Genomic DNA, 13,160 nt, shown 5'->3' with positions numbered 1-13,160 from the left:
GATACAAAGCTCAAAAATAAATAAAAGCAATTATTTTCACTTACGGGATGTGTATGAGTAGAAGGACTGAATGATTCTACCCTTGGAACTAGGTACAGGCCAGGTTAGGGGTGGAGTCACAGGTCACACAGGGAAAGAAAGCAAAGGCCTGACAACACTGTAATTATCTGCTTCCATCTGCTGCTCCTAGATTCAGAGTCCCCAAGAGCAGCAACCATGTCTTGTTCAGCACTGCATCATCATTAGTCCCCAGACCCGCAGCAGGCTCCGGTTAATGCGTACATTAAATTAGAGTGAATGTGCAGGGAACACATTACTTTCAGAACACTTGTACCGCTTACCTCACAAGTGCACCGTGAGACTAACACAATGACAGATGGAGAGTATTTCGAAAAATGAAAGAATTGAACAAATGCTGGCTATTATCATTATTATTGGTAATACTGTTATTATATCTCAGAAGATTCTACTATAACCTAATTAAAGCAGTATGAGTATTTTCTACTCAGGGATATTGACAAGAGCCTCTTGTAGGCATAGAAATCTCCTGGTGATACCGTAAGTGCCTTGAAGTGTTGCCTTCTAAATGATTGTCAAAACATGACAGATAACCAGTTTCAGAAGATTGTATGTATAAAACACCCCATTCCCTGGGAAAACAAGACACATTGTGGTAGAGTTTCTAAGATCCATATTCTGACCATAATTCTACACGTGGTGTAAGTTCCTTGTTAAATTTTTCTGTGTAGATTATTTTTAGCTACTTTTTAAGCTTCTACGGAATATAGAGTGTAGTTCTACTTCAGCTATTTTATCAGATAGCAGGATTTCTGGTCTGTTTACCTTTATTTACTGGCCTGAAAGTTTGCATTACCTCAGAGATTTCCAAAAGTGGGTGGATATCAAACAGGTCAGAGCCATCTAGGAAATTTTATACACTGCACATGTTACCCAGAAATTCTAATAGGCCTGTCACATAATGTATCCTCTTCCTCCCTGCAGGCTGAAAATCACTCATGTGTATTCTTTTAAATAGGATGGGGTGGAAAACAAAAGACTGGGGACTTCTGCTCTGAAATAGCTTGAAGTGAGTGTTTATAGAAAGAATGGAGTTGTATGTAAAGTAGACTATTAGAGCTAAAGAAGTCTTCAAGAACATGCAATGCCTCCTTTCACCCTACCATTGAGAAACTGAGTTGAACAAAGGTCAGGCAGGCAGGCACTCCCACTGGGTCCAGAGCTCCCAGGACAAAGGCAGAGCTGAGAATTCTGATTCCTGGCTTCCCTGGCCAGTGCTCTTACACCTGTGGGTGCCCCATCTCCTCATTGATGGTGTTATCATAACATAAGTGCCAATTGCCAGGGTCTCGTATTCAAAATGATATTCTATCTGTTAATATCAACTTGGATGGTGCCCAATCTGTTTGCATAATTCTCAGGTTAATAATTATTTTAATATTTAGTGTTAATTTCATTACCATTATGATCCTCATCTCCTTTATCCAATATTCTATTTCCATGGTAAAGTCTGAACCACATTCTTACAAGTCCCAAACTTCTATCTTTATTCAGAGAGAGTAAGCATATGTATAAGAATGATGTCATTTTCTAAAGATATCAAAGTGCACAGGATGAACAAAGTCCCTATTATCATAGAATTTACAGCATCACAAGGCAGACAACCAGTTAATTACAACATGGAGTGATGGTGATATAATGAGGAAACTTTAGACTTCTGTGGGAACTCAGAGAAGAGATACCTAATTTGTTACCTATACTGAGGAACAAATGACCTCAAGACTTAGTGACTCAAAATACAAGCATTTTTATGTCAGTTTCTTTGGATTGAGAATCCAGGTGTGACTTAGCTGGGTGCCTCTGGGTCATGATCTTTCACAAGGTTGCAGCCAAGCTTTCAGTTAGAGCCATGATTTCATCTAGCATTTCAGCTGGGCAGCAGGGGTCATCTAGTTTCCAAGCTCAGTTGAGTGTCTCTTTGTAGATCTGAAAAACATGTGTTTCCCAGCTCACTGGCATGGTTGTTCCGGGCTTCAGTTCCTCACCACATGAGCGTCTCTACAAACATTCGAGGGTCCTCTGGTCATTGATGATCAGAGCGAGTTAGCGAGTGAGAAAGGGTCCTGGAGATAAGAGCCATAATTTTTCTAGGATAATCTTGGAAGTGATGTATGTTGGAAATGGGCATCAACTTTGCTATTGTCCATTCTTGTGAGTCCCAGGTTTAGTTCACAGCAAAGGAGAGGGAATGCACAAAAATAGGGATCACTGGCATTCCTTTAGAACCCCCCTACTACAGTTACTTTAAATAGGCAGGGGTTGGAGGTATGTATCAAAGGAGTCATCCCACCATATCTCTGAGGAAGTGGTATCTGAATGAACTTGAAAGAGGGAAGGCTGAGCAGATGTTGGCAGGCTGCTGCATAGGGTCAGAGGGAGGTACACACACGGGCACACTCACTTAAGACACTGAAACAGCTGTTTGGGGGAAAGGACAGTCTGCAGGAAAGAGAAAACTAATTTGGCATTCCTAAAGAACAACAATATAGCAGGAAGTGGAGAATGGTGAAAGATTAGGCTGATTGGTGAGACAAGCCAAAGGTTGGGTCCCGACCTCACCCATTAACTTTTTTTTGTTTCCATATAATAGTTGTCACTGTTTTATCATTTAGATGAAGATAGGTTATTAAAAATTTCATCACTCGGGCTGGGGATTTAGCTCAGTAGCACCATGCTTGCCTCAAAAGCCAAAGGTCCTGAGCTCGAGCCCCAGTACAAAAAAAAAGTGCCCCACTCAAGACGCTTTTGACTGCAGGTAAAATAGTTCTCAACTCAAATTGACTTTGCAAATAAGGAAATATATTGGTTTGAATAGGATTAGAATGTCTCCATAGCTGAGTTAGTAGCCCGGACAGAGTTTTTTCTACATACCCACTCTGTCATTGCCAATGCTGGCTTCATTCCATGGCATCCTATCCATGATCACAGTATCTCTCGAAAAGAGAGAGATGCCCTCTTCCTGTATTTCCTACAGGAAGGCAGTGGGTTTTCTCCCTTCACTTTGCAGAGGCCAGAATTAGGTCACAGACTCCTTCCTGAGTGAGTCATTGGCAAGAGGGATGGGATTACCTTGAGTGACTTAGACTGATCAACTGGGATGGACTGATGGAACACCAGCCACATATGTTCAAACAGACAGTATCGTACATGGACCAGATGAGTTCAGAATACCTTTCACTGGCTTGTGCTCTGCCTTCCATGATCTGGACTTTAATCAAGTGCAGTTCAAGGATCACTCACATAGAATCTGCTTAGACTTTGACTGAAAAAGTGCTTTTGAAGGCACATTTTTCTTTTTCTTTTTTTTTTTTCATTAAGTTTATTGGTCCATTTAGGTATACAGTACAGTTACATTCATCATTGGGATCTTGTACCTTTACATGATGTATCTTGGTTCTTATTTTTTCCCATTCCCCTGCCCTCCCTTCACCCCCTCCACCTTTCCCTATTTACAAAGACTTTGTTTCCTTTTCTCGTATTTTTTTCTTTTCCCTTCTTTTCTTTCCCCCACCCTTCCCACTTCCCCTACTCCTTTGGATTGTTTCTTCCTATTTCACAATATCAATTATACATTTTGATCCTTATTTACACTTTTAATTTTTTACACCAGAGAAACTATTTGGTATTTACACATGTGTGTCCTATTTATTTCACTTAAGAGTATAGCCTCAATGTGCATCCACTTAGCCATAAATATCTCATTTCTCTTTCTTTATGGCTGAGTAGTACTCCATTTTATTTTTTTAAAACCGCATCTTCTTTAACCACTCTCCAGTTGATGGGCAATTGGGCTGTTTCCAAGCTTTGGCTATTACAAACTGTGCTGCTATAAACATGGGTGAGCATGTATCACTGTGGTATGATTCTTTTAATTATTTTAGGAAGATACCCAGCAGAGGAATATCTGGGTCAAATGGGACTTCCAATCCTAGTTGTTTGAGGTATCTCCATATTGATTTCCACAGTGGTTGCATCAGTTTGCACTCCCACCAACAATGAAGAAGGGTTCCTTTCTCCCCACAACCCTGCCAGCAATTGTTATTGGTTGATTTCTTGATAGCAGCCATTCTTACTGGGGTGAGGTGGAATCTCAGTGTTGTTTTCATCTGCATCTCTCACATGACCAGTGATGTTGAACATTTTTTCATATGTTTATTTGCTGCTTTTACTTCTTTGTCTGAGAAATGTCTGTTCATTTCAGATGCCCATTTTTGAATTGGGTCTTTATATTTGGGGGGCCTTTTTTTTCCGTTCTCTATATATTCTAGATAGTAGACCTTTGTCTGAGGAACAGGTGGTAAAAATTTTTTCCCACATTGTAGGTTGTCTCTTAACTCTGTTGGTGGTTTCTTTTGCAGTGTAGAAGCTTTTTAATAAGATGAAATTCTAATTGTTGATTCTTTGTGCTAGTTCCTGTGCTACTGAGGATTTGTTCATAAAGTTTTTTCCTATGCCGGTGTCTTGAAGGCACTTTTTTCTTATGTCACTTGGGGTCTTTTGTGAAAAGGCTTGTGTGAGAAACTCCTTGCAGAATTAAGGTTGGATTTTTAAAAATCTGTTGAGAATGTCATCCATCTTCCTTTCTGAAAACAAGAAATAACATAATTGAAAATGTTTCCTTTATGTGATGGTGTTAAGGAACTCCAAGCTATATTTATAAGTAAATCGTGGGCTGCCATTAACAATTGTAATTATTGGTGAATTGATTTCCTACAAGTTTTTTAAGCTTCATTTTCAATTTCTATATCTCTGTCACCCAGATATCAGTTGAAGCTTTAAACTTCTCTAGCTCAGCATCCTCTTTTTCTCCCTCTGGCAACACAAAATCATTTCCATCACTGGTTACCACCAGAAACCCACAATAACAATCATTTGGGTAAATTTATATTACTGCATATTGCTAGAGGATGGTAGAGTCACAGGGAAAGCTCAACCAGAGCAACCTATATTATTTAGGAATTCAACTCACCTGTGTGATCAATTCCTGTTTCTTGCCTCACCTTCCTCCCATCTCAAAAGCAGCAACACAAATTTCTCTTCCTGGCATGTGCATGGCAGTTTAGGGATCAGCTTTGGTTATTTAACCAAGCCTTTGGGACTTCTTTTTCCATGTGGGGCAGCTTGTCAATATACTCTAGACACAGTTCTCCCTAAGAGAAATCCTGATGAGTAAAATTTCCTCTACTATCTTACACATACTTAGTTTATTAATCTAGTATGAATATCTTTTTTTAAGTTGCCTAAAAGTCCTTTTTAGACAAATCACATTCCAAATAAGTTTAATAAAGCTTTCTAAACAATGCCATAAGATGGCATTGATGGCATAATTGGCTACGAAAATAAAATGCTTGACATTAGGAAGTGTGTAGTGGACTAAATATCTGTAGAGTGTCTGGTGAGTGGCTGTATCACGTAGAATCTTATTTTCCTAACCTTATCCTTTATCCTGATGCCTAAAACCAAGACGGGAAATTAGTTTAATAAAATATTATATGTTTTGAATCCAAAAACACTTCTCCAGTGTTTAGCAGTTGAGACTGTAATAAACAATTTGATCTAATGACTATACCGAAATCCACATGAAACACATATTTACTTTGCTGCTTTATACAGAATTACAGTAAAGACAGAAACCTTGACATGATATTGAATAGTTATATGATCCCACCATGGTAGAAAGAGACTTTTTTAAAGTTGCTGGAAAGGATATCTAACCTAAAACAATATTCTTGAATTATTCATTTGGCCACAATGCAGTTAGAAACTGATCCCCACAGGTCTCCTTTCCTTTGTGTTCCAACCACCTTTGATTGTTTCTTTGGAGAGTTCAGCTCAAGTCCTTGCTATTCAAAAACCTTTCCTGGAACCCAGCGTGTGTATGCAGAGCTATCAATAATTCATTTTTTTCCAGTTTTGGTGGTGATGATGTTACTGTATCAGCACAAAAATGATCCAGGTGGATAAAGCGAACAATAAGAGAACTATCTCAGCTGTCCCTGACACATTTTCTCCCTGGAGCACAAAATGTTCTCCTAGCTTTTGGCTCATGTGTCCTTTCAAAGAGACAAATACTGCTCTCTTATTAACTTAATAGAAAACCATAAATGTTTATGCCACAGTCATCAGGAGAGGGTGGGACTAAATAAGAAATGCCCTGTGTCTAATTTAAATATTTACATAGACTGAAGACAAAAATCATATTTCCTACCACTTTTTGAAAGTCCTCAGTTGCACTGTGGAAAATCAATAAATGCAATAAATTAAGCTAATGCTGGCATGCACATCAGTTTACCATGACACCCTCTGTACTACCATTTCTAATTGTTAACAGTACCGCGTGCAAGGGGCTTTATCTCCATTTTCCAGATAAAAGTGAGGCTGAGAGAGGTGAATTTACTTGACTAAGATTGTAGAACTAGTAAGTGGTAAAGCCAAGACTCAAATTGAGATCTCTGACTCTAAATCAAGTTCTCTCATTGCTATGTTTCTGACTACTGGTTGATAAGCGGGAAAATAAATCACACTTCCAATCACACAAGAACTCTCCATGCTTCCTATTATCATACAGGATAAGAAGAAGATGGAAACTAACTTGTTCAAATCATTAAGGCTTAAGGCTCAACTGGAAAACATGAAAACAGCTACCATGGAAGATGTGTTTTTCTTTGAAAGTAAACAATTTATTTACATAATATTATCAAACAGCTCTGAGTTTGTTATCTGCTCAGAAGTGATTTGACTTCAAGAAGCAAGAAGGCTAGAAGGGAGAGTAAGTCAGGTGTGAGTATGTTTAGCGAGATAACAATTTAAGCAGGGACATATCATCAAAATGTAAATATCAGTTATGTTAGGAATGAATGAGCAGATTAAGCATGATTTGCTATTCCAGAAAGCTAAAGGGCAGGCAAGTTTTTAGCATTAGGACTGTTAGGGTCTCAAAGAAAGGGGGTAATACATTATCCATGTGCTGGGCCTCCCAGAATTGACTAATAATTACAGGGCTGTGACAGAATCCAGGTGCTGGCCAGAGGACATTGTTAGGAAGGGCAAGCCAGACTTCTGCTCAGGCACTAAGGATAATGATGCTAACAACTACCCACTGGTCAGTTCCTAGCCAGACCTAGTCCTAGCACTGAAGATTACCTATCTTCATCCTCACAACCTTAAAAAGAATCACCCTAGTTAGCAGCTGTGAAACTGAAATTCAGAGAGGTTAATTCCTCCCAAGTCCCCAGCTAGTAAGTGGCCAGACTGGGAAATTTTAATTGTAGGCTGGACCCGCTTCCTCACCACACTGCTGTGGCAGGGTAAGATCAGGCTGGTCTGTTAAGCAACACACCGACTGCAAATTTCAGGGATAAAGCAAAGGATCAAGGAGGACGATAAAGGAAACAAAAAACCCCCCTCACTGCTCCTATTTCTTCCTACTTCCCTGTACCCTGTATCTCCCTCAGTCACAACCCAAAGCTTCTCTTTTCTAATTCCTCTTCCACAGTCCTACCATGAAGTAAGAGCAGCCCCTGCTCTGGTCCCCACTAAGTCATTACTCAAGAGTGACCAGGAAAACTGTGACTTGTCCAGGGTCAGAGCGTGGTGGCTTTCCAAGCACTACCTTGGCAGTTATCCGTAAAACCTCTGCACTCGGGCCTCTGAAACTCCGGGCACATGTGGAATGGATTATGTTTCTAATCATAACACTGCCCAAGCTGTCTTCAAATAAGGAGCTTGTGAGAGAAACTACCCAAATTAGGAAACCAACGTGGGCAGCATAGAATCGGCCTTCGGCGTCCCCCACACACTTCATCTCCTCTTGCCTGATGCTGTCGTGTAAGTATCCAGTTAACTCACAGACTTTTTCACCAGGAAACCTCTGTTGCTGGAGAACTTGTACTAGGTTTATTTATACCTGTCCTACTTCCTCACATCACCTTTTATTTTTCACTGCTGCTTTTGCTATTGAGAAATATTCTGTCCCCTAAATGTATTTTCTAGCCAAAGCTCCAGGGTTCAGAACCTCCAAAATCGACTGGATGGGTCACCTGGGTCACCAGTAGTTCTCATTTCAAAGTGAGTATTTTTGCATGCTCATTCTTTACCATTACTTCTGCTCTAGTCCCAGCCTTTGAATGTGAGATGTGAAAGACAGGAACATTCCTCTTCTGGAGGAAACTTATGCACCTTCAGCTGAAATCTTGGCCTGAACACCTAGCTCGGTGCCCCGGTTTGTGTTCAAACACGAAGTCTCACTCTACTTCCCACATTATCTCCCGAGTCCAGGGCATCTTTTCAGTGAAAAGACATCCAAGACAATAATAACAAACATTTTCATTATCTCCTTTCTCCAAAAACTCTAGGAGGCAAGTACTACTATTTTAATTTTCTAGTTAAGGAAAAAGAGACACAGAGGGAATACACAAACTCGATGAAGATCAGGTAGCTAGCAAATGGCCAGATTTTGAATTAACAGTCACTGATGTACAGACTCTTCCTGTCTCCTCTCATCTCTCTAGGTTTTTAATTTGTAAATATTTTCAAAATTATCAAAAATTAGTGAGAATATCAATAGTACAAAGTACACTGACATTCCTTGCTCAACTATACCTACTGGCAATATTTATAGTATTTGTTTACCATTTGCACATATAATTTCATCTCTACCTACCTATCTACATATATATACATTTTATATTATATGACATACAATATATATTCTATAAAATGTTTTTTCCTGAGTCATATGAAAATTGAGTACTTCATGCCTTTTTACCTTTAAGTAATTCAGCGTGCATTTCCTAAGAAGATATTCTTTTATATAATCTCAGCATAGTGACCTAATTCAGTGGGTAACTGATATTATATAATATTAACATTGAAATGCAATTTTAATTTAATCTAAATCTATATTACAACTTTTTCAATTGGACCTAAAATGCCTTTTATAGCATTTTTATTTCTCCAGTACATGACTCAGCCTAGTTATCCACATGCGGAAGATTGAATCTAGACTCCTATATCTGACTATGTACTAAACTAAAATCAAAATGGATCAAAGATCTAAATGTTAAAATAGACACACTTAATCTGCTGGAAGATACAATAGGTACAAATCTTGAAGACATAGGCATAGAGAAGGACTTTCTAAGTAGAATTCCAGTGGAACAAGAAATAGCATCAAAAATCAACAAATGGAGTCACATCAAATTAAAAGGCATCTGCACAGCAAAGGAAACAACCAAAAGAGTGAAGAAACAACCTACAAGAATGGGAAAAAAGATTTTGCCAGGTACTCATCAGACAAAAGACTAATATCTAGAATATACAAAGAACTCAAAAAAGTAGAATCCCCCAAATTAAAGACTTAATCAAAAAATAAGCAACTGAAATTACTTAACCACTTCTCAGAAGTACAGATAGCCAATAAATACATGAAAAAATATTCAATAACTCTGGCCTTTAGAGAAATGCAATTAAAACAATACTGAGATTTCATCTGACACCAGAAAGAATGGCAATCATCAGTGGCAAGTCAGTGAGGTGAGGGGGAGAACATTTCTGCATTGTTGGTGGGAATGTAAACTAATACAGCAATTATGGAAATCAGTTTGGAGATTCCCCCTAAAACCCAAAGCTAGAATTTCCATCTGGTCCAGCTATTCCTCTTCTGGGTATCTTCCCACAGTGTTAACAACATCATATTGCAGTGATACATGCGTACCCATGTTTATAGAAGCAGGATTTGTAATAGCTAAATCTTGGAAGCAGCCTATATGTCCATCAACAGATGAATGGATAAAGAAAATGTGGTATTTATGCACAATAAAGAACCGTAAAGAATGATAAACTTGAGTCATTTGTAGGAAAATGGATGCACTTTGACACCATGATATTAAGTAAAGATAAATCAAACTTACAAGTTTAAATAATGCATGATTTCTCAGATATGAGAAACTCAAAATATAAATAAAGATCAAAACAAAAAGTAATGGGAAGTAGGGAGATACTATAGATCTTTTTTGTTTGTTTGTTTGTTTGTTTGTTTGGTACCGGGGATCAAACTCAGGTCCTTGTGCTTGCGCAGCAGGTGGTGAAACCGCTGAGCTAAAACCCAGGCCCCACTACAGCTCTTTTGCAAAGGGGAAGGGGACAAAGGGATGGAAGCGGGGGAGGATGGGAGGGAAGTGACAAAAAATTAAGCTGCGCTGTGTACATTTAGCCACTCTCTAAGAGGAATGTAAGCATTCTGTTCAGTACTGCAAAAATGTACCGATAAAAAAATTAAAATTGGGAGAAAAAGATTCATCCTAGAATCAGGTACTGTATTTATCATATTTCTTTAGTCTCCTTTAATTGACATCCCTTCTCTTCTATGAAATTGATATTTCACTACATAGTTTCTTACTTCTTTCTTCTAGGAGAAAATACCTAATTTGAGGTTTGTCTGAAATTTCCTCCTAATTATATTTAGGATCTGACCTTCTAGCCAGAATATTCCATAGGTGATATTGTATTCTGCTCATGGTATCACATTTTGGATCTAAATAGTATTTATTTGCTTCTCACTGGTAGTTTTACTTTGTTTACCTACTCAAGGTATTGTCTGATTTCTATATTGTTTACGTATAATTATTTTCCGTGAAACTGTTAAGTAATGTTTGGGGACGTAGTTTGTGAATGTGAAAGTATCATGATCCTCATCAAAATTTTCCCCTTTGATACTCTTTGATGATTTTTGTGCAAACCAATTTTAAGTAGAAGGGTAGACTGGATGAGCTAGAAATGCTGGTCTTCTAACCCAACAATCCCTTCACATCCCTAGTTACCACTCAGCCTTCTACAGTGAAAGCGCTCTCTTTTCCTTCATTTATTTACATATTTGTGTTACCTTCTTACAAAATAAATTAGTACAGAGTCATAGATTCCTGATTTTCTCCCAGTGGATTTTTTTTTTTTTTTTTAAAGCTTTGTTTCCATTTTTTTCTTTGGTACCAGGGATCTAACTCGGGACCTTGTGCTCATGAGGCAGGCGGTGGCACCATTGAGCTAAATCCCTGGCCCTTCTCCCAGTGGATTATAGTCATACCATCTTTATTTATATTGACATTAATATTGTTTCAACTTTTGGCAAGGAGCCATTTCAATTTAGCTCTTATCCTTACAACACACTCTCATTATTTTTTAACACATCCTTATTTTTTGGCATAATAAGGTGTTCCAGATCCTCTAGAACATTCCCTGCTCTAGCCCTAGATTTAACTATTTTTCTGAGGTGCCCTTGTTCTTTTAGTTAAAATTGGTATCAGAGACCAAGATCTGACCAAGGTCTGAGTACTAATTACTACTTTGGTGTTTTTGTTTTAGGTCCATCCAGCAGACCGAGCTAGAAAAATAGATATAGATATGTATAGATATAGATATATAGATATAGATATACAAATACTAATAAATGTTAAGACAGCTGTGAGTGTATCTATCCTAGTCATAGTCTTCGACTAAGAGTTTGATGTAGAAAACCATAAGCATGTACCCAAAATCTCTTCCAAGTGGTAATGAGAGAATAGCCATAACAAAGGATTGGGTCCCCCATATCTCTAGACGCTGGGGTGTGGGGGAAGATGCAGTCTCTAGTGATATACACAAGATTGCTCAGTGACCCTATTCTTGGTGCTCTAGGTCTCTCTAGGAAGAAAAATGTTAACTATATTCAGGAATAGTCAGTCATTGAAATTATGGCGACCAGCAGCCAACCCGTGCAAACCTAGTAACAAAACTTAGACTACATGCAATAAACCAGCTTCACTGGTAATGACTTGAGTCCCATGGATTGCAACTGGGTGCAACATAAGCCCTCAAAACAGCCATGCTTACTGGAACTCATTGGCTTTAGCTTTTAGCCCATGTAAGAGTCATGTTGAGGCAGCAGTTTGTGATTTTTAGAATCAGACAGACCTGAGTTCTAGTCCTACCTCTGCTGATAAATGTGTGGTCCTGTTTCATAATAACCTGTCTGAGCCTTAGGTTCTTCATTTATTAAATGAAGAGTGTAGGATTGTTACGAGAATTTGATATAAGAATTGTAAAATCCTCGCATAGTGTGTAGTTTGATTTTAGATAATGTAGACTTTATTATGCATAATATAAGGTGTGATAACACCTAAAGTCTGCTAAGTTCTTAAGGATGTCCCTAAGCAAAATAGTATGAGGAGCTTTATGGGGTTGGGGTCTGACATCAAGAAAGATCTGAGCTAGCCCAAATACATCATTCTTGTTAGATCAATTCTCGGTGTGGATTGGCAAACGGCAACAAGACTTTTTCCTATGTGCATCAGCCAGAATTTTACAGCAATGTAATTGTTTGGATTCATGTCCTTTGTTATTAAATTTTTAGCTGCTTTCATAACGAAAACATACTGGCTCTCAGTCTGTAGTTATTCTGAGAACACCTGCAATATTGCATTTTCTTTGGAACTTAAATTGCCAAATATAGTGCAGTTAAGGGCTGAAACTAAATGCAAATATACCCTTGCCAAGGTATTCCCTGATTGGTCCTGCTGTCCTCACAGGCAGTATCTCTCCTTCAAAGAGTCTGCATTCCTCCAATTTTTTTCTGCCCAGGATTACAGGTCCACACAACACCCAGCACGACAGGCTCCCCTACTATCTAAAGATGACTGACAGCTAAAATACAGCTTTTTGTTCTTTCCTTACCCAGGCACTCAAATACTAGAGCTATTGATGAATGGTGCTCTGGTAGATTAATATTGAAGCACATATCTGCTAGCAATGCTACTCAGGAGGAGAATGTTCTGAGCTATAGTCTCAAAACCACTCTACTCTGTAAGAAGCTATTGCTCCAACCCAGGTGCTTGTGTGGGCTACACAGCACAAATTCAGCTGTCACCCAGGTGGTAAGAGATGGAAATGGGACAGTGTATGAGCAGTGGAGAGCAAGCCTCACCTACGAACACTGATAGTCACTAATTCCTAACAATACTGTGCTGCCCAAAACTCATGAACCAATTTGTTGGTGACTCCAGTTCTAATTCAATGCTAAATCATTGCAAACCTTGATACACAGAAGATGC

At 38.6% G+C, this 13,160-nt stretch overlaps 1 long non-coding RNA gene across 3 annotated transcripts in view; it reads right to left on the bottom strand.

Annotated features, from left to right (window-relative positions):
• Positions 1 to 1,544: 1,544 nt before the first annotated feature.
• Positions 1,545 to 13,160, bottom strand: part of LOC110348222 (uncharacterized) — a 32,550-nt gene continuing 20,934 nt past the window's right edge. For 2 of the 3 annotated variants that reach the window (XR_015440963.1, XR_002393253.2), the window contains one exon: positions 1,545 to 4,661. This is a non-coding gene — a long non-coding RNA (uncharacterized LOC110348222). Of the gene's footprint in view, positions 4,662 to 5,047; positions 5,229 to 13,160 lie in introns of all 3 variants that reach the window. The other variant, XR_015440964.1, reaches the window with a different exon arrangement.

This window comes from Heterocephalus glaber, unplaced genomic scaffold (assembly GCF_053883595.1).
Source record: "Heterocephalus glaber isolate CG9 unplaced genomic scaffold, H.glaber_assembly_v1.0 deba00001504, whole genome shotgun sequence".
Lineage (NCBI taxonomy): Eukaryota > Metazoa > Chordata > Mammalia > Rodentia > Bathyergidae > Heterocephalus > Heterocephalus glaber.
This window is presented reverse-complemented; position numbering and strand designations above follow the sequence as displayed.